Source organism: Mustela putorius, unplaced genomic scaffold (assembly GCF_011764305.1).
Source record: "Mustela putorius furo isolate JIRA1106 unplaced genomic scaffold, ASM1176430v1.1 tig00003949_pilon_pilon_pilon, whole genome shotgun sequence".
Lineage (NCBI taxonomy): Eukaryota > Metazoa > Chordata > Mammalia > Carnivora > Mustelidae > Mustela > Mustela putorius.
Window position 1 is genome coordinate 6,786,362 of NW_025422093.1, and position 20,172 is coordinate 6,806,533.

The following is a 20,172-nucleotide window of genomic DNA, read 5'->3' on the forward strand; positions in this document are numbered from 1 at the left end:
AATCCCAAACATCAAGATTAGAATTTCTTGGAAGCACTGGATTGGATTTTAGGCTGAGTTAGCCTCAGGGTTTGAGCTGCCTCCCCTGTCCTCTTCTGCTTTCCTCCCTGACAGCACCGTGGGAAGCTGTGTGGGTGGGGAAACTTTAGGCTGCACTTAACGTTGGTTCATTGGTTCGCAGCACAGACTGCCCTTTGGCCTTGTGAGCTGGGCAGGACGCAGTAGGGGAAGACCACTACCTTAAAAGGCAGATGACCCCAGATGCATCTGGTTCTGAGCCAGCTCTTTAATCTCTCTTTATTTCCTTATTCTTATTAGTACCATCCACCCTGTTCTACCTCCCTGCTTATTGTTGCAAGGATAAAAAAGACGTGATTTACGGAGGCTTTATATAGTCAGACCCCAATACAAAAATAATTTTTTTGTGTTAATTTGGAGAAATGAGTTAAAATGTCACCTAGTTAAGATGAAAGAATTAAAGTAATTTATGTTAAAAAGTATCTTTATAAATTCAAAGCGTTTTTACATATAGGTCACATTTGCACATTTTATACCATTGTGAAGTAGGAGGAGATGCTGGTATTATCAGCTCTATTCTGGTAATGAGGAGACTGAAGTCCAGGGCCAGGAGATGCAAGGTTAAGATCCTAGGGCTTCTCTACGATTCAGGACCACTGTCCCAGTCTGCTCTCTCTTCATGGTCCTGAATATAGGTGGAAGAAAGTCCTGGCTTGCTGGTTTCGTGTCACCTCCTTTTTGCTAGTCCTGTGAATAGGTGAAGGTAGAGCTGGTTGGGTTGAAGCAACATACAAGGGGCCCAGGGACCAATAGCTTCAAACCCGGGGCCATTGCTGAGGAATCTGTCTCTAACTTCTACCTTTGGCCTTTCTAGAAAATCATGGCCAGTGATCTTTCCCCATATCATGCTTGTATTAACTTATTGAATCACAATTTTAAACTTCCTGGTAGCCAAGAATATATACATAGGAAGGGCTTATTGGTAACAATCTGATTGGGGGTGGAGGGAGAAAGGGATATATGCTATTTGCATAGCAAACATACTATTTTTACCTGGATTGCTCTTTTATTTGGGTGGGGGACTTGCTGAGGGGAGTTACTGGAAGGAAGAGGGGACAGGAAGACTTGGTATTACTGTGAACTCTTACATTATTTGATTTGCCTTATTTCCCCAAGTAGATTGTTCTAAAGGACTTTTCAAGGATCTTATGTAAGGCATATTTGTATAGCCACGAGGTCTTACACAGGTGTTCTGGAAATATCCGAATGACTAAATGAATAAAACATTGGAGAATGTCCTGGAATATTCTAATAGTTTATCTTAAGGGCTAGTTTAGTCGTGGATTGTACTCTAAATATGTTCATCTATTCAACAAATATTTGGTGAGCACTGGTGGTGTGCTAGACACTGTTTTAGAGACAAAATTATGTAGGGAACAAAACAGATTCTTATTCTCTTAGGAGCTTGCTTTTATGTTTTAGTTTAAAAAATAAAAACATTTGGAAGGAGTTAATTGGTAAAGGTGTTTATTCTAATTACAGCTTGCTTGAGGAAATTGTCAGTACAGTTTATATATTTACCTTAATGACTTGGAGTACATTTTATGACGTGGCGACAATAATGAATGTGTATGAAAGTGTTTAAATGTATTTACCAGTAAATTTGAATGTTAGGATTTGGTTCTGGGGCGCATACAGCTTTTACATTTTCAGCTCTCTGTGGAATTTTGTGGCAGAAAGATTAATAAAAGATTCATCGTGTTCTTCTATGGTTCCCCAGATTATCCATTTATCTTTTAGTGCGTAACAAATACACTCATGAGATATGAATGAAGCACGCTGTAATTGAACTTTATATCTCAATGTGTGACTGGGACAGTTGAAAACATTGTTGCATTCCTTCTCCTTGCAGGGCAATCCCACAATTAAATTTGGCTACCGTGTCATCAATTTTTTCAATCTTTTATTTTTTTCTTGATTTTTCTCAAACTCAAGAGGCCAATGAAAAAGGAAGTAAAAAGTTTTCCTTATTTGTTTATAATTCATATTCTTTTAGGAGATGATATAGATGGTATAACTGATTTCATCCAGAAATTTCACTGGATTGATTTAGGAAAATCTGTTCAGCCTTGGTTCTTGCTCTCGACAGCATGTATGGTACAGCACTTTAGAGCTGAGACTGGGACCAGATGACCTGGTTCAATTCCCAGTCTGGCTTTGTTTGGGGAATAAAAGAGCCCACTGGTGTTACAGTCAGCTCAAAAAACTGAAGAAGTAATAATGCTTTTGTAGCCTAGCTAAGCCAGATGGAAGGTGAGGGTGCCAAGGGGCTCCCTGCAGCTAGCGGGGCATCATTCCCATCGATGCTGTTTGGGATGTCTTTTCTTCAGCTACACCTGGAAACTGCCATTCATCTGGGACATGGTTCTTTTAAATTTGCAAGGCTACATATAGTGAGCAGGTCATTACTGTGCTGGGAGTTCAGAATCCAAAGCTAAGAGACAAAGGGAGATAAAATAAGAGAAAAACTAGTGGAATCTCCCTGGTATCAGCTGGTTATCCATAAGCCAAGGTGTAGGACAGACAGGTGAAAGCAATGAAGCTCTTGTAGGGCCAGGAAAAAGAAAGCAATTAGAAGAGCAAATGATTAGGTCCTTCTAAACTGTATCTTTGTGTGCAGTGCCATTTATGGACTGGGGAGACTCCCTTAAAAGCATTATTTTGGTAGAAGGAAACAGGAATGCCTAGAAATCATGGTAGTTTTATTTCTGGCCCTTGTTCTTTCCCCTTCTAGGAAACTGTAGTTTTATGATTAAGATTTTTAGAAATGTAGTTATAGGGGCACCTGGGTGGCTCAGGGGATTAAGCCTCTGCCTTCGGCTCAGGTCATGATCTCAGGGTCCTGGGATGGAACCCCACATCAGGCTCTCTGCTCAGCAGGGAGCCTGCTTCCTCCTCTCTCTCTCTGCCTGCCTCTCTGCCTACTTGTGACCTCTGTCTGTCAAATAAATAAATAAAATCTAAAAAAAAAAAAAGAAATGTAGATATACTATTTCAGTAATATTTTCTTACATATTTATGTTATTTGACAGGTGAAAATAAAACTGTTACCTTGACACTGGTTACAGTCCCATTGCAACAATCATTTTCCGGAAAAAACCAACTTCCCCTTCTCTGCTCCCCCTGCAACCCACCCCTGTTACTTCTCCTTTCATAGTCCATCCTTCACCTTGCCACCAGTCCTCTATCTGATTAGTTTATTTTCTTTTTCAATTGGCTTTCTTGGTAGTTCCCTATTTTCTACAGAGCAAAGCCTGAACTCCTTGGTCTGCTTTCCAAGTTGGTTGGTTGTGGAGTGTGTGTGTGTATGTTTGTGTGTGTGTGTGTGTGTGTGTGTTTGTATGTAATGTTACACTACTCTAAAGTTTTTGCTCCTATTCTTGAAGGTTTTAAGGAGAATGACATGAGAGGCAGTTTGAATTCATAGGAAAGAATAAAGCGTGCCAAAAATGGCAAATATGTAGATAAACACAAACATGATTACTGTTAGGATAGTAATCATCACCAGACAGGTGTTTCAGGTAGTTTACTATAAGCGTGCCAGTCTGAGGGGGAGATGTTGCTAGTTGATGCCTCCTTGCATCCCAGAACAGGGCCATATGCAGATTGGTTTTGCAGTGAGCATTTGATATACTCATACAGAGATGTGTGTATGCAAGAAAGGTTTTTGTGCCTATGTGTGGTAGGAGCTTCAGTATGTAAGAAAGCATATGAGAGGATCCTTGTTCTAAAGCAGCTCAAAGCCAAGTATGCAGATAACTAATCATCTAATCAGAAAAACAGATGCCAGAGGAGGGGCATATACCAGGAGTTCCAGGAGTCCTGAAGGAGAAATATACCAACGTATATATCCACCTACCTGCTTTTCTATCCATATAACAAAAGTAATCTTCAGTATGACTAAGTTTTAAGAACAGGCAGATCACTGATTAAGTTAATAAAGTAAAAGCAAATCCTAATAGTTTAACAGAGAGAAGATTTGGGGATATTTATCTCTTATTTGCTGCAAAGTCTCTTGGACACATGCCCATTATCATTTTTTTCCTCACTCCCTGCCCCCTTTTAAATATTTATTTTTTATTTTTGAGAAAGAGAGAGAGAGAGTGAGAGAGAAAGATAGCACAAGAGGGAGGGGCAGAGAGAGAAGGAGAGAGAATGTAAGCTGACTCGGCTCTGACCATAGAACCTGACATGGGGCTTGATCCCATGACCCTGAAATCAAAACCTAAGCCAAAACCAAGAGTCTGCGCTTAACTGGCTGAGCCGTCCAGGTCCCCCCGACGCCCACCCCGACCCCTTTCTAAGCTTTTTTTTTTTTTTTTAATAACTCTTAATTTGACTTTGTGTCCAGTCAGCCCATTATTTTTTCCTGCTCTTAATTTCCCCCCAGTAATTTTATACTTATGACAATGTACCTGAAAGCAGTCCCCATTCACTTAAATGGTTATCATATCATTTTATATTTATGATAAACTAAGGGCATACTCTTTTTTGTTAAAGGTGTTTGAACTATTTTATATATGCAGGCATTTTGTAAGGGACAGATAGCTATCATGTACTTTTGAGATTTATTTATTTATTTTTAAAGGCTTATTTATTTATCTTGGAGGTGCTGAGGGAGAGAGATTCCTGAAGCAGACTCCCTGCTTAGCACAGGCCTTGATCCCCAGGACCCAGAGATCATGATCTAAGCTAAAACCAAGAGTTGGCCACTTAACCCACTGGGCCACCCAGGGGTCCCTTGAGTTTTAAACTTGTACAACTGCCAACAACTTCTAAGAGACATAGGTATGATGTGGTCACATAAACCCTCTTGCAGATAACAATGATAAGAACAGAGTAAAGTGATAATTAAAAATTAGGACTATAGTTATTTAAAGATGCTGGGAAGTATCACAGAGCAGTCAAGAAAGTCTAGAGGGAAATTTAATCTAAAAAGATTGAGTGGAATTGTGAATTTGTAACTTTCTGACCCAATAGCCTTTTTCTTGATATACCTTCCAATGGCAAACTGCAGCATTACTGACTAAAGGTAGCAGGGATCAGAGATTAGGTCTGGAAAAGCATGTGGACATTGAAAGATGAAATGCTGGCAGCAGCAAAACCACAGGAAGTGTATATAGGTAACTGCACACCTGTCTGAGAAGTTCGAGGGAGCCTGGTTAAAGGGGTCCCTTAGAAACAGGGGGATATGAGAGAGACAATTACCTATCAGTAAGAATAGGGAGGGTCAGAATAGCACTCAGCTGTCTTAATCAAATTGATATTTAAGAACATTATATATGACAACTATAGCATACTCATTATTTTCAAGTGCATATAGAATCTTCTCCAAGATAGACTGTATACAGGGCCATCAAACAAGTTTCAATAGATTTCAAGAGATTGAAAATTTACAGAATATGTTTTCTGACTACAATGGAATTAAATTCAAAATCAACAACCACAAAACATCCAGGAAAGCCCTAAATCTTTAGAAGTTAAATATCTTGCTGCTAAACAATCATGAGTCAAGAAATCAGAAAGAAATTTAGAATAATTTTGAATGATAAGATACAGTGTATCAAAATTAGAAGAAAATAAATTGTGGAGGGCACAGCTATGGTAGGTATATTTATAGCTTTAAATGTTCATATTAGAAAACAAAACAAAGTCTAAAGTAATTGATCAAAGCTCACACCTTTGCACTTTAGTAAACTATAAAAGGAAGTAAAAAAATTAAACCCAAAGAAATAAGTTAAGAAAAAAAGACAAAGGAAAATCAGTGAAACCAAAGGCAAAACACGAGTCATGTTGATAAACTTCTACTCAGACTGAATAAAAAAAAGACAGAGTCTATAAAAAAGCTACTAGAAGTAAGAAACAAGTTTATCAAAGTTGCAGGATACAAGAACAGTGTACAAAATTAAGAGTATTTCCATATATAAACAATTAACTATTAGAAAATGAAGTAAAACTATAATTCTGTTTATATCAGTTTCCAAAACCATGAAACACTAAACTGTGCACAAGACCTATAAATGCAAAATACAAAACCATTGCTGAGAGAAGTAGAAGAACACTTAAATGACTGTAGAGGTATATCGTGTCCGTGAATTGGAAGACTGAGGTTTTTTTTTTTTTTTAATGATTTTATTTATTTATTTGACAGAGAGAGAGAGATCACAAGTAGGCAGAGAAGCAGGCAGAGAGGGGGAAACAGGCTCCCTGCTGTGCAGAGAGCCTGATGTGGGACTCCATCCCAGGACCCTGAGATCATGACTTGAGCCAAAGGCAGAGGCTTAACCCACTCAGCCACCCAGGCGTCCCAGAAGACCAAGTTTTATCCTTAAATTGGTCTGTAGTTTTGGCATAGTGCTGCAAAATTCCAACCTATGAAAGCCAAAGCAGTTTGAAATAGAAGAGAAATACTGCAGGAGTTATATTACCCAATTACTATAAAACTATTAATCAAGGCATGGTGGTACTGGAGAAAGGATGTCATATGGATCAGTGGACTAGTAATACAATCCAGAAAAAATGTTTATTGGATATATAATTATCAATATACATAATATCAATTTTCAACAAGAATGGTTAAGGTAATATAAGGGGGAAAGACAGGTCTTTTCGTCTTTTCAAGAAATACTGCTGGAACAAGTGCAAATCTACATGGAAAAAAGTTACATTTGCTGTAACCTTATACTATACTAAAACATTAACTTAAAATGAGTTGTGACCCTAAATATCAAAGCTAAAGCTATAAGATTTTTTAGAAGAAGAATGGAAAATTCTTTGTGACCTTGGGAAAGGCAAAGATTTCTTAGGACACAAAAAATCATGATCGTAAGAGAATATAATTCAGAAAGAGACTATTATCAAAATAAAAAATTTTGTTCTTTGAAAGATATTAAAAAGATAATTTATAGAAATTTATGTTTGACGAAGGACTTGTGTCTGGAATATATAAAGAATTCCTGGAAGTCAAAAATAACAATCCAAATAATCTAATAAAAGTGGCAGAAAAACCCTAAAATATGTGCTTCACAAGTAAAAATATATGAGTGGGCAATAGGATATGGAAAGATACTGAACACGAGTGATCTGGGGAAATGGAAGCCTGTAGAGATCTTCATCTGGGGAAATGGCCAGGCTCTGCCTCCTCTCTGTTCTCTAGAGCCCCACCCAACCTTCCTGTACTCTAGTTTCTGAGATCTTGGATTTTTGATCCCGCCCTTGCTTTGACTTCTTGATAATCCCTGGCTCAAAGCCCTGACACCGCCCTTGCTTTGACTTCTTGATAATCCCTGGCTCAAAGCCCTGACACCGGGGCCTGTTGGGACCAACAGTGTAGATTGTTGAACATTTTTACTGGAAGAGAATAACCCCTCAGGCAAAAACATGGAATCGAACTGGTGCCTTGGCTTTTCATAAAGAATTCCAGGGCTAGTCTAGTACTTCCTAATTGTTATTCTTTATACCATCATGCTTTCACTTAGTGCCTCTGCCTGTTTTCTTTTCCTTTCCTGAAGTTATTTAATCATGTCTCTCTTTTCATTCTGCTTGTGTGCTAGTCTGCAAATTTCCTCAATGCCAGTTCTTCTAGAAAATTTTCCATTTTTTAAAAATAGGAATGAAACAGCTTTCAGTAAACTTAGTCATTTTTTTCTTAATGAGTATTTTATTTTATTTTTAAAAAGATTTTATTTATTTATTTCACAGAGAGATTACAAGTAGGCAGAGAAACAGGCAGAGATAGAGGGGGAAGCAGGCTCCCCACCGAGCAGAGAGCCCGATGTGGGGCTCAATCCCAGGACCCCGAGATCATGACTTAACCCCCTGAGCCACCCAGGTGCCCCTTCATGAGTATTATATTTTATAAGATTACATCATCTAGTTTTTAGGCTAGCGGGCTTTTAATTAAGTATATTTTGAATATTTGTTTTCTCATATGTGAGAGGCCAGAATGCTTATATCAGAAGGGACTGTTGGGGCATTTAATTAGCAAACACTTAACATGGTGCCTACCCTTTGCCAGGCACCAACTTGGTACTATTAAAAATAGAACTAATATAACCTTCACAAAAACCCCACGACATAGGTGCACTATCAGATCCCCATTTTACCAGTGAGAAAACAGGCAGAGAGCAGTGAGGAAAGGTGCCAAGGCCAAATAGCTAACAAATAGCAGAGCCGGCCTTTGGAGCCAGAGTCTGGCTCCAAGTTCTCCCTAAGTTGTATTATATAGCAGTACAGCCATATTCATTCACAATGTTAGCGCCAGAATGCCTTAGGAGAAGAACTGCGTTTTACTCAAAAAGTAAATGTATTTCTTGTGTATGTCCTTGATCTGTCAAATTCAGTGTGTTTGTGACTCTCCGTAAAGTTTCAGCCCTTCTAGGATAAGCAACTTTAGTACTGACCGAGGTCCTTGCTGAGGTGGTTCACCCATTTCTTTCCCTAGAGTGAGGCGGGCCCCTGTGCCTCCCAGGCAGAGCCCCGCGGAGCTGGGGTTGCTCGCTTCCACGTATAGAGAGCATCTGCTTTCAGGTTGAGAACATTTTCTAAGACTTTGTTGCTTTTGCCATCAACAGTAATAGATAATTTTATTCAAAGCTAGTTTTATATAGATAGATTTTTGTGTTTTTGACCTGGCATGAGAGTGACTTTAAAAACTCCAAAGCTGGGGCGCCTGGGTGGCTCAGTGGGTTAAAGCCTCTGCTTTCGGCTCGGGTCGTGATCTCGGGGTCCTGGGATCGAGCCCCGCATCGGGCTTTCTGCTCAGCAGGGAGCCTGCTTCCTCCTCTCTCTCTCTCTGCCTGCCTCTCTGCCTACTTGTGATCTGTCTGTCAAATAAATAAATAAAATCTTTAAAAAAAAAAAAAAAAAACTCCAAAGCTGAGGGACGCCTGGGTGACTCATCTGTTAAGCATCTGCCTTGGGCTCAGCTCATGATCTTAGGGTCCTGGGATCGAGCCCCGTGTTGGGCTCTCCGCTCAGTGGGGAGCCTGCTTCTCCCTCTGCCTCTGCCTGCTGCTCCCCCTGCTTGTTCTCTCTCCCTTTCTTGCTCACTCTCTCTATGACTAAATGACTAAATAAATAAATGAAATCTTAAAAAGAAAGAAAGAAGGAGAGACAACTGAAGCTGAGAGGTGGAGAACAAAGTGGTGTTGAGGTAGGATTGATGAGTACTCTACTGAGGAAGGTCCCTTCATAGCTTCGTTTCTCTCCCCACAGCACCTTCTCCACACTCTGACCCAAGGTTCTGCCTCGACAAAATTCCATTTCTTTCCAGTGCCCCAATAGATGCCAGACAATAGTCATATCTGTGAATATTAAGACTCCAGATGCCTTTGGTCTCCTGTGAACACGTTGTTGATTTTCACAGACGTAGCACCTGCTCTCAGAGAACAGATAGATCTGACTCATCTTTTCCTCACTGTGCTGGCCAGCATGGGGCTTTACAGCAGTGGTTGGCAAACGTTTCCTTTCAAGGGCCAGGTAGTAAGTATTTAAGGCTTTGTGGGCCATATTACTGTTATAGCCACCCAGCTCTGCGTTGGTCTCTGGAAAGTAGCTATCAGCGGCAAGTGAATGAGCAGGTGCGGCTATGTTTCAACAGAATTTTGCTTACAAAAACAGGGAACTGGCGGGATTTGGCTCCTGTGCCATGGTTTGCCGGTCCCTGCCTTGGAGCATTGAGCAGTTGTGCCAGTCAGAAGGATAAGCTGCACTGTGGTAACAGAGAACCCCGATACCTCTGTGGCTTTATCCACCAAAGTTAGTTTTCTGCTCATACTTTCTGTCCAGTGGGAATTGGCAGGATGTTCCTGCCTGTTCTAGATACTCAGTCCCCAGGCTACTGGGGGGCTTCAGCTAAACCTGGGCTCCCATGCAGCAAAGGAAGGGGAAGGTGTCAGGTCATAAACTTCCTTAAAGCTTTCACCTTAGCGGAAACACGTCCTGTGGCCAACTTCAAACGAAAAGAAGATGCGATGCCGCTATGAACCTAGAAGGAAGAAAATAGAATATTTTTGAACAGCCCAAGAAATCTTTCATGGAAGATGACCAATAAAACAGGCTGAAACATAAAAATGAAAGATCTGGGATGGGTACCTAGAGCCCTGAGGCACTTGGGGAGGGGGGTGTGTCCTAGAGCTCCACAGATTACAGTTGGAAAGTCTTTGTTTTAAAGAAGATTATCAGGGATGCCTGGGTGGCTCAGTGGGCTAAACCACTGCCTTCGGCTCAGGTCTTGATCCAAGGGTCCTGGGATCGAGTCCCACATCGGGCTCTCTGCTCAGCGGGGAGCCTGCTTCTCTCTCTGCCTCTGCTGCCTCTCTGCCTGCTTGTGTGTACTCGGGCTCTCTGCTCAGCGGGGAGCCTGCTTCTCTCTCTGCCTCTGCTGCCTCTCTGCCTGCTTGTGTGTACTCGCTTGCTCTCTCTCTCTCTGGCAAATAAATAAAAAATCTTAAAAAAAAAAATAAAGAAGATTATCAGCCTAAATACTGGGAGAACAAGTTCTAGGTTTCAGAGGTTGTACACCAAAAATACATTGAGCTGAACTGATTTCATAGTAGATATTGTCATTTTTGGAGAATTAAATTTGTTGAATTTTTAAGATTTATTTCTTTTAAAGAGTGAACACACATGAGCAGGGGGATGGGTGGTAGGAGAAAGAGAGAGAGAAAGAATCTCTAGCAGAATCCCCACTGAGCACAGAGCCCAACGAAGGGCTTGATCTCATGACCCTGAGATCATAGCCTGAGCTGAATTCAAGAGTTGGATGCTTAACTGACTGAGCCACCCAAAGTGCCTCAGTTTGTTGAACTTTTATATTAATTCTTAACCTTGGTTCTTCGTCTTAAGAGACTTAGGTTGTTATGCGAAACACTATTAGTATAAAAATATTGATATTATCTATGCTTTAATAGGTTAAGTGATCACTATGATAAACCAATTACATTGTTAAAAGAACTGTAGAGACAGTGTACTTTTAAAATTATTTTTAAGATTTTTAAGTTTTTCTTTAATCTTTCCCCAGCTTTATTGAGGTATAATAGGTATATAAAGTGCACATAATTAATTTATACAGTTTGGTGAATTTGGGTACATGTATACACTCCTGTTAACTTCACCATAATCCATGTAATAAACATATCCATCACCTGCAAAGGTTTCCCTGAATGCTTGGTTGGTTTTCTTTTTCTTTGTTTGAGCATGAATCTAGCTTATTAATAAATTTTGAAGTGCACAAGACCTTATTGTTAACTGTAAGCAGTATACTGTTCAGCAATTTTCTGAAAGTATAACTTCCCACTTGTATAACTTTTTGTACTTTTTAATTTAGGTATTAGGTGTTGATGGTAATATGGGTGGTATTTTGATGGTGGGGCTCACCAATGACTTGCTCTATGCTCCCCCTTCCTGTGGAGTTTCTGCGACAGCATAGGCCAGAAAAATGGCAATCTGAGAAGCAAAGTGTCATCTTTAATAACTAGGAGACTGTGTCCGAGGAGCTTGAATCTGTGTCTTGGGACTGACAGAGGTAGGTGGTTCTGCACAGAAAGTTAGCCAGGAATGTCCAGTTCTTAAGAAGAACATTGAGTCCCATTACATTCCCTGATGTATAGAACAAGGGAAAGAGACATGGGAACATGGCTTTTTACCTTCTTAAGGTACACTGACTCTCCTGGTTATAATTGCTTGGGGCTCTGGCCAATAAGATTAGCAAATTCTCCAGGGTTGGGGAAAGCAGGAGCAGGCAATGCTCAGGTATATTTGTATTGGGGAAAGGGGCAGGAGTACCTCCACTGCCCCCCCCCTTGCAAAAACTTAATATTTTTTAGATTTATTTATTTGATACAGAGAGAGGGAAGATGAACAGCGGGAGGGGGCGGGGAGAGGAATAGTGAGAGACAGACTCCCCACTAAGCACGAAGCCTGACACAGGGCTTGATCCCAGGACCCCAAGATCACAACTTGAGCCGAAGGCAGATGCCTAACCAACTGAGCCACCTGGGCAATTTTTGAGAAACTTTTCCCCAAAGGCAACGTTATTTTTTTCTTTCTTTAAAATTTCTAAAACCAGTTTTCAGTTGAATCGGGAAAGGTTTTCCTTTATTCTCTGATATATAGTGAGCTTGACATAGTTTTATCATATCATTTGTTTCTTTGTGCAACTTATCATTATTAGGACTAGTAAAGATATCATTTTTCTTCCTTTTTTAAAAGAACCATTAGTATTTAATTTTTTATTGAGATATAAATGACATATGTTATATTGGTTTCAGGTGTACAACAAGATGATTGAACATCTGTATTACCTATAACAAAATGATCACTACAGTAAGTCCAGCCAGCATCTGTCCCCATATATAGTTACGGAATTTTTTCCTTCTCATGAGATCTTTTCAGATCTCTTCTCTCAACAACTCTTTTATTTATTTATTTATTTATTTATTTATTTATTTGACAGAGAGAGAGAGAGATCACAAGTAGGCATAGAGGCAGGCAGAGAGAGAGAGGAGGAAGCAGGCTCCCTGCTGAGCAGAGTGCCCAATGCAGGACTCGATCCCAGGACCCTGAGATCATGACCTGAGCCGAAGGCAGCGGCTTAACCCACTGAGCCACCCAGGTGCCCTCTTCTCTCAGCAACTCTTAAATAGGCAGTGAAATATTATTAACTGGGGCGCCTGGGTGGCTCAGTTGGTTAAGTGGCTGCCTTCGGCTCAGATCCTGATCCCAGCGTCCTGGGATTGAGTCCCACATCGGGCTCCTTGCTCTGCAGGGAGCCTGCTTCTCCCTCTGACTCTGCCTGCCACTCTGTCTGCGTGTGCTTGCTCTCCCTCTCTCTCTCTCTGACAAATAAATAAATAAAATCTTAAAAAAAAAAGAGAGAAATATTATTAACTGCGGTCCCCATGCTGTATGTTACTTCCACATGACTTACTTGATCACTGCAAGTCTGTATCATTTGACTCCCCTTATGCATTTTACATCCCTCCCTCCACCTCCGGCAGCCACCAGTCTGTTCTTTGTCTCTATGAGCTTAGCATTAAAAAGAATTGTTTTTTATTTATGTTTTATTTTATTTTTTTATTCCACTATAGTTCACATAGAGTGTTATATTAGCTTCTGGTGGACAATACAATGATTCAGCACGTCTCATACATCACTCAATGCTCATCAAGATAAATGTACTCTTAGTTCCCTTCACCTATTCACGCATCCCCCACCCACCTCCCCTCTGGACCGTTAGTTTGCACTTTACAATTAAGAGTCTGTTTTTTGGTTTGTCTTTTTCGTTCTTTGTTCATTTGTTTTGTTTCTTAATTTCACATATGAGTGAAATCATATGGTATTTTTCCTCTGACTGACGTATTTCAGTTAGCACTATACTCTAGATCGATCCATGGTATTGCAAATGGCAAGATTTCATTCTTTTTAATAGCTGAAGAAAAATATATGGCTATCGTAAGCAATGCTGCCGTGAAAATGGGGGTGCAGATATCTTTTCGAGTTGGTGTTTCCTTTTTCTTTGGATAAATACCCAGTAGTGAAATTGCTGGATGACAGGAGGAGCTGTTAGTATTTTAAGTTCACTCCTTGGAAAATCATTATGACCATGGTAAGCTGTTGCCCCTGTTTCTCATCCAAACAGAATAATAAAACCTGGGAATTAGAAACTGCATTTGTGGGGCACCTGGGTGGCTCAGTGAGTTAAACAAGCCTCTGCCTTCGGCTCAGGTCATGATCTCAGGGTCCTGGGATTGAGCCCCATGTCGGACTTTCTGCTCTGCGGGGAGTCTCCTTCCCCTCCTCTCTCTGTCAAATAAATAAATAAAATCTTTAAATAAGAAAAAGAAACTGCACTTGAGAAATTTTAAGATAAAAATTTTGATTTAATTTTGAAAAACTTAGTTTTGTTTTAAACTTCAGCTTTCCTTACTGCCTTTAACTGAATAATGTGAAATACTTTCCAAAAGGGAAATATTGTACGTAGCATCTATGAACTTTTAAATTATGAAATAATTTTGCAAAGGACCAATTAGTGTTCCCCAGGTGGAAGCATCATGAGAGATCCAGCACTGACGCTGAGAGAGGACATTACTGTGTGTCTTGAAATGACAGTGAATCTGAATCAGCACTGACCCTCTGCATTTCCCTCATAGCCCTGCACTCACCATGTTCTGTCGGCTTCTCTTCCGGAAGTTTGCTTGTGGTTTATCAACGCTTTGTGTCCCCTTGCCAACCTCTTAACTCGAGGCCTAATAATCTAATTGTTGGAAGCATAGCTAAGTGACAGTGCTTTTTAGCGACATCGCTGTTGTAACGGACTCTTCTTGACTTCTTTTTTTCGTGATTCTTTCCAAGCCTGGACTTTCAGTTCTCAGCTGAGTTAAGTCCTTTTTAGACTCTGGATAGGGCGATCCGCCTTTCCAGTTTGCCTGGGACCCAGGGGTTTCCTGGTATGTGGGACTTGCTACACCCTGGAAAGTCCCTGGCGAATGGGGACTGGTTGCTTTTTCCAGCCTTTTCAAAGTCTACAGGGTGCATTCCGTAAAACTTCATCACAAGGCAGGGTTTCTTTTCTTTTTTGTTTTTCCGTTTCTGTTTTCAAATACTGTGAATTTGGAAACTTATTGAAGTTGAGCTTTTTTTTTTTTTTTAAAGTGAGCTTCTTTAATAACGTCTATGTATTTGTATTATGTTTAAATTTTGTTATATGGCGTTTGTCAGTGTCTTACTGCCCCAATAGTGAATGGAGTTGTCTTGTGGTAGACTGAAACTGTCAAAGACAATCTAAAAAATAGCCAGTAGGTGGCAGCATGACATTGTACCTGAAGTAAAGCTGAGCAAAAGATGTATCACAGCTGCACTTTGATGTTATTAAGGCAGAAGGACCTCATATTTCATTTGGAAAACTACATTTTAATCAAGGACAAAATAGCTTTTAAGTGAGTTCTAAGCAAGCAGTTCCTTCCTTGCTTATAACCGGTATCATATCATCTCAGCTGTTCTGTGTTAGTTTTGCCTACCAGACAGGAAGCATCCTGAGGTCAGGAATAACATGCTGTAACTTTTCTCTCTCCTTTCCACAATGTTCAGCACAGAGCTGGGTGTATAATTGCTCAATTTCTTGATCGTGAGAGGTTTAGCTCAGAAATGATTAAAATGTTTCACCGTTATTATATATTCTATTCAAATTATAGTCCCCCCAAAAGTCCTATGTAGTCTGTGAAGACACATGCATACACGCAACAGAGACAAATATACTTCAGTGACCAGGCTGCGTAATCTAATTTTGTGTTGGAAAGTCTAACAGGCGAGTCATCCATGTTCTGTTTCTACCCTATTTCTCTTCTGCTTGTAGCCAAACTTTTTTTTTTTTTTTTTTTTAAAGATTTTATTTATTTATTTGACAGACAAAGATCACAAGCAGGCAGAGAGGCAGGCAGGGAGAGAGAGAGAGAGGGAAGCAAGCTCCCCGCTGAGCAGAGAGCCCGATGTGGGATTCGATCCCAGGACCCCGAGATCATGACCTGAGCCGAAGGCAGCGGCTTAACCCACTGAGCCACCCAGGCGCCCTGCTTGTAGCCAAACTTAATGAAAGTGCTATTTGCTTGCCTTTGTCCACACTTCTCACCACTGGCTCTGCTGTCCTCTTCAGTTTGGCTTTTGTCCTGGTCCCATCACCAACACTGCTTCTGCTCAGGTTACCAGGGATTACCCATGTTGCTAAGCCAAGGGACACGACCTTGCTCTCTGCAGCTTCCTGCACTGGGCTTCCTCTGCTTGCAAGATACCAGTCTCTGTTTTCCTATTTGCCCTTTCTTTCCAGCAGGAACTGCTTAGTAGTCCTTAAATTCCTGTTCTGTCTGAGCTAAATGTTGAAGTTCCTCAGGTCACAGTCATGTCTGATATCTGTCTTTCATGTCCCTCAAAGAATCCCCCAACTTCTCTCCGTCTCAGTGGCTCCCACCTCAGGCAGAGCCACGGGGCCTTTGCACCTGCATCACCTAGGCAGCTCCTAACTGATTTTCTTTTGTCCAGCCAGACTCACTACCACCAATCCCTTCTCCATATTTCTCCAGAAAGAGCTTTCCAAAAGTGATCTCATTTCTCATAGTGAGAAACGGTCCCAAAGCTCTTCATTATTCCTCAGGGTAAAGTCTCAAATTCTTTTTTTTTTTTTTTTTAATTTGACAGACAGTGATCACAAGTAGGCAGAGAGGCAGGCGGAGAGAGAGGAAGGGATTCAGGCTCTCTGCTCAGCAGGGAGCCTGATGCGGGACTTGATCCCGGGACCCTGGGATCATGACCTGAGCCGAAGGCAAGGGCTTAACCCACTGAGCCACCCAGGCACACTAAAGTCTCAAATTCTTATCACTGCCCTGTATGCTCCAGGTAGGCCTACCCACAAGCCAGTTCTACCTTCATTTTCAGGATGATCTTGAGACGTTCTCCTTCACTCCAAGCATTCCAGCCACAGTAGGAATTCCCCATGTCTACCTGCCTGCAGACATCTGTGCACCGGCACGCATGCTGGGCCCCCAGCCCCACGTCCTTTAAATGCTTCTCCTTCAAGAACTTCTTCCCTGTCTCTGGAGAGACTATATTAGGTCTTCTTTCTGTGACAGGTTCTCATTTCATGTTGCATTTATTTCAGATCCTTTATTACAGCTCTGTAAATGAAATTTTATGTAATAATGTGTTCCTGTCTTGACTGTAAGCTGTTACTACCCGGTACTCTGTTGTATTCTGATTCGTAACAAAATTCCCGGAACAGGTCGGGCTCATACAAACACAATAAACAGCATTTAATAAATGCCTCAGGAACCTCAGAATCAAACATTCCACCCTTAATTTCTAAAGCTCAGATTTCTAAAGTCATAGATTGTGTATCAGTTTATGAGACCAGTAACTTTGGTAAGAAAATTGTCACTAGAAATTTGTTGAAAATTATTCATGTCAAACTGAACTTTTTAGAATATCTGTGCATTTTTAAGAAGTGGCTTTAGTAGTCCCCCCACCCTTTTTTGGATTAAATCTCTCTCTCTCTTTTTACAGAATATACACCACAGGTTTTTCTTTTGTGTGTGTATGTGGTAATTGTAAATGTGGATCATATAAATTAGATGATAAAAGAGGATGTCAAATTCTGGGCATCCAAATAAAAAGCCTCTTATTAGGAAAAATGTATTTTTTTTGTTTTATTTAAGATATATAAGAATTATATATAACCTAACACTTCCAGATGTATTCTAAAATTAAATGAAAAAGGCATTTACTTGTATAAAAACCCCATCATTTTTAAAGTAAATAAAATTTTAGTCCTAATCAACCTTGTAGACCAGAATTACTTCTAAATATATACCTGGGTTTTTGTCTAAATTTGAACACCAAGGAAGAGCAGCAATGACTCATCATTATTATTATTTTTAAACTAAAACCAGCAATAATTCAGGTCTCAATCTGAGAGCACTTTTTTTTTTTTTGTCTAAATTAAGTTCCTTAGATAGCTTTTCTTATTGATTCTAAAATTGTCGGAATAATAGGTATTGAATATTTTCCTGCTACACAACTCACAATTACACATTTTTGTAAGATGCATAATCTATTCCTTGATCTAATCTAGGAGAAGAGGGAGGGGATGGGGAAAGAGGATCACTGTGTGGCTGGAGGAGAATTACTTACCAAGAAGTGTGAAAGCCAATTTTATAAACCAAGCGGCAAATGCTTCAGAGCCCTGTTCTGATGATTTGACTCCTAAATCAAGTTGCTACATTGTTTTTTCCAGGAGAGAAATGTGGTACATCTAAAGATAATTATTCCTTCATTTGGTTCAGAGTAATTTCAAACCTGGTTTTTATTTAGTAGCATGTTTATTTACTTAGAAATCTGTATAACATGGGGGAAAAATATTTATGGCTCCATCGTGGAAATTAAAAAAAAAAGTTTCATGCTATATGTAATTAACAAATGAATTATTTATTTATTTAAAGATTTTTATTTTAGAGAGCAGGTGGAGCCAGGGGAGAGGGAAAATCTCAAGCCCACTCCCCTGAGTGCAGAGTTGATGTGGGGCTCAATCTCACGACCCTGAGACGTGATCTGAGTCAAAATCAAGAGTTGCACATTTAACCATTTGAGCCACCCAGGTGCCCCATAGGCTGAAATAACATTTAGAAGAATCTACCTTGTGTGTTTATTGGTTTTGGTAGATGCCATGTTCTCAGGTTCAGTGATATAATGTACATCCTAGAGGTAGTTTATTTTCTCTGGGAGCTTCTTTTAAGAGACTGGCCATGCCTGATAATCCAGTGCCCGCATAATGGGCATGAACAAAACCAAGAAAAGAAAAGTCATCTTACAATTCATTACTCTTTTCAAAAGAGTTGAAGTAGCTCTTTGCATTATTTTGTATTAGAGTTCTTTTGGTTTCCTCTGTTAGAAACCACACTCAAATTAGCTTAAGGAGAAAATGGAAAAGACTTGGCTCTATAACTGAAAGTCCAGGAGGGCATGTGTTTAGGTACAACTGCAGACAGGGGCACAAATTGTATCATCACAGCTGCTTCTATCTCTTTGATACTCAGCACAACTTTCTTCTTGATCGGCCTTTGTCCTGGGAAGGCATTCTCCATGAAAGGCAAAGATGCTTTTGTTGGTCCAGGTTTACCAGGCCCTCAGACAGGGAGGAAGATCTTCCAGCCAACACATTCCTGAATAAGAAGGCTGATGAACTCTGTTGGCTCATTTTCCATTTGTGGATTCATTACCTGGTCTAGGGGTATGGGGTCACACTGTTTATCTGGCAGAGGTCTGGGTCTTCACACTGAAGAGCTCTACTGTGTAAGAGGGGTTGGATCCTAGAAGGAAAGCAGATCAAGGAAGAATTGAGAGACAAAAGCAGGACGGAGCCAGGACACCATTTTTGTTAAAATGTCGTATGTGCTTGTTGAAGAAGATTCTGGAAATACAGAAAAGTATAAAGAAGAAGGAAAACACCTGACCTCTAATCTCACCATCTGAAGAAAAATATTTTGAGTGTGTATTAATTATGTAGTTGGATTTCCTGTGTTTCTGTCCAGTTCTGCCAGGTTTTGCCATCGTGTGTTTTGAACCTTTGTTATTGGATGCATACTCATTGTGGACCACTATATCTCCTTGATGCACTGCCTCCTTATTATAAAGTGACTGTCTTTATGCATGGTAATATTCCTTGTTCTGAAGTCTACTTACAGTTACAAATACAGTGCCTCTAGCTTTTTTTCTCTTTCTTGGTTAGTGTTTCTGTGATCTTTCTTCATTGTTTTGCTTTTAACCTGTGCCCATAAATTTCAAGTGGATCTCTCATAGATGACATATACTGGAATCTTCTATTTTTATCCAACTTGACAATCCCCACTTTATAACTGGAATGTTAAATGATTTATTTTAAATATATGGATATGATTTGGTTTACATCTATTATTTTGCTGTGTACTATTTGACACATATATTCTTTTTTTTAATAATTTTTTTATTGTTAGTCACCATATAGTGTATCATTAGTTTTTGATGTAGCATTCCATGATTCATTGTTTGTGTATAACACCCAGTGCCCCCATGCAATCCATGCCCTCCTTAATACCCATCACTGGCTCACCCATCCCCCCCATCCTGGTCCCCTCTTAAAAGCCTTCAGTTTGTTTCCTGGAGGGCATAGTCTCTCATGGTTCATCTCCCCTCTGATTTCCTCATTTCATTTTTTCCTTCCTTCTCTTAATGTCCTCCGTGCAATGCCTTCTGTTCCACAAAGAAATGAAACCGTATCATTGTCTTTCTCTGTTTGACTTATTTCACTCAGCATAATTTCCTCCAGTCCCATCCATGTTGATACAGAAGTTGGGTATTCATCCCTTCTGATGGCTGAGTAATACTCCATTGTATATGTAGACCACACCTTCTTTATCCATTCATCTGTTGAAGGGCATCTTGGCTCTTACCACAGTTTGGCTGTTGTCGCATTTCTGCTATGAACATTGGGGTGCATATGGCCCTTTTTTTCACTACATTTGTATCTTTGGGGTAAATACCCAGTAGTGCAATTACTGGGTCAGAGGGTGA

At 40.2% G+C, this 20,172-nt stretch overlaps 1 protein-coding gene and 1 long non-coding RNA gene across 2 annotated transcripts in view; one reads left to right on the forward strand and one right to left on the reverse strand.

Annotated features, from left to right (window-relative positions):
- Nucleotides 1–20,172, forward strand: part of ANK3 (ankyrin 3) — a 671,415-nt gene that overhangs the window by 63,588 nt on the left and 587,655 nt on the right. The gene's annotated exons all lie outside the window — the stretch shown is intronic.
- On the reverse strand, nucleotides 520–14,547 carry LOC123389122. The gene is made up of 3 exons (XR_006603650.1): nucleotides 14,244–14,547; nucleotides 10,004–10,066; nucleotides 520–765 (listed from the first exon to the last, which is right to left on the reverse strand). It is a non-coding gene; the product is annotated as an uncharacterized LOC123389122 (long non-coding RNA).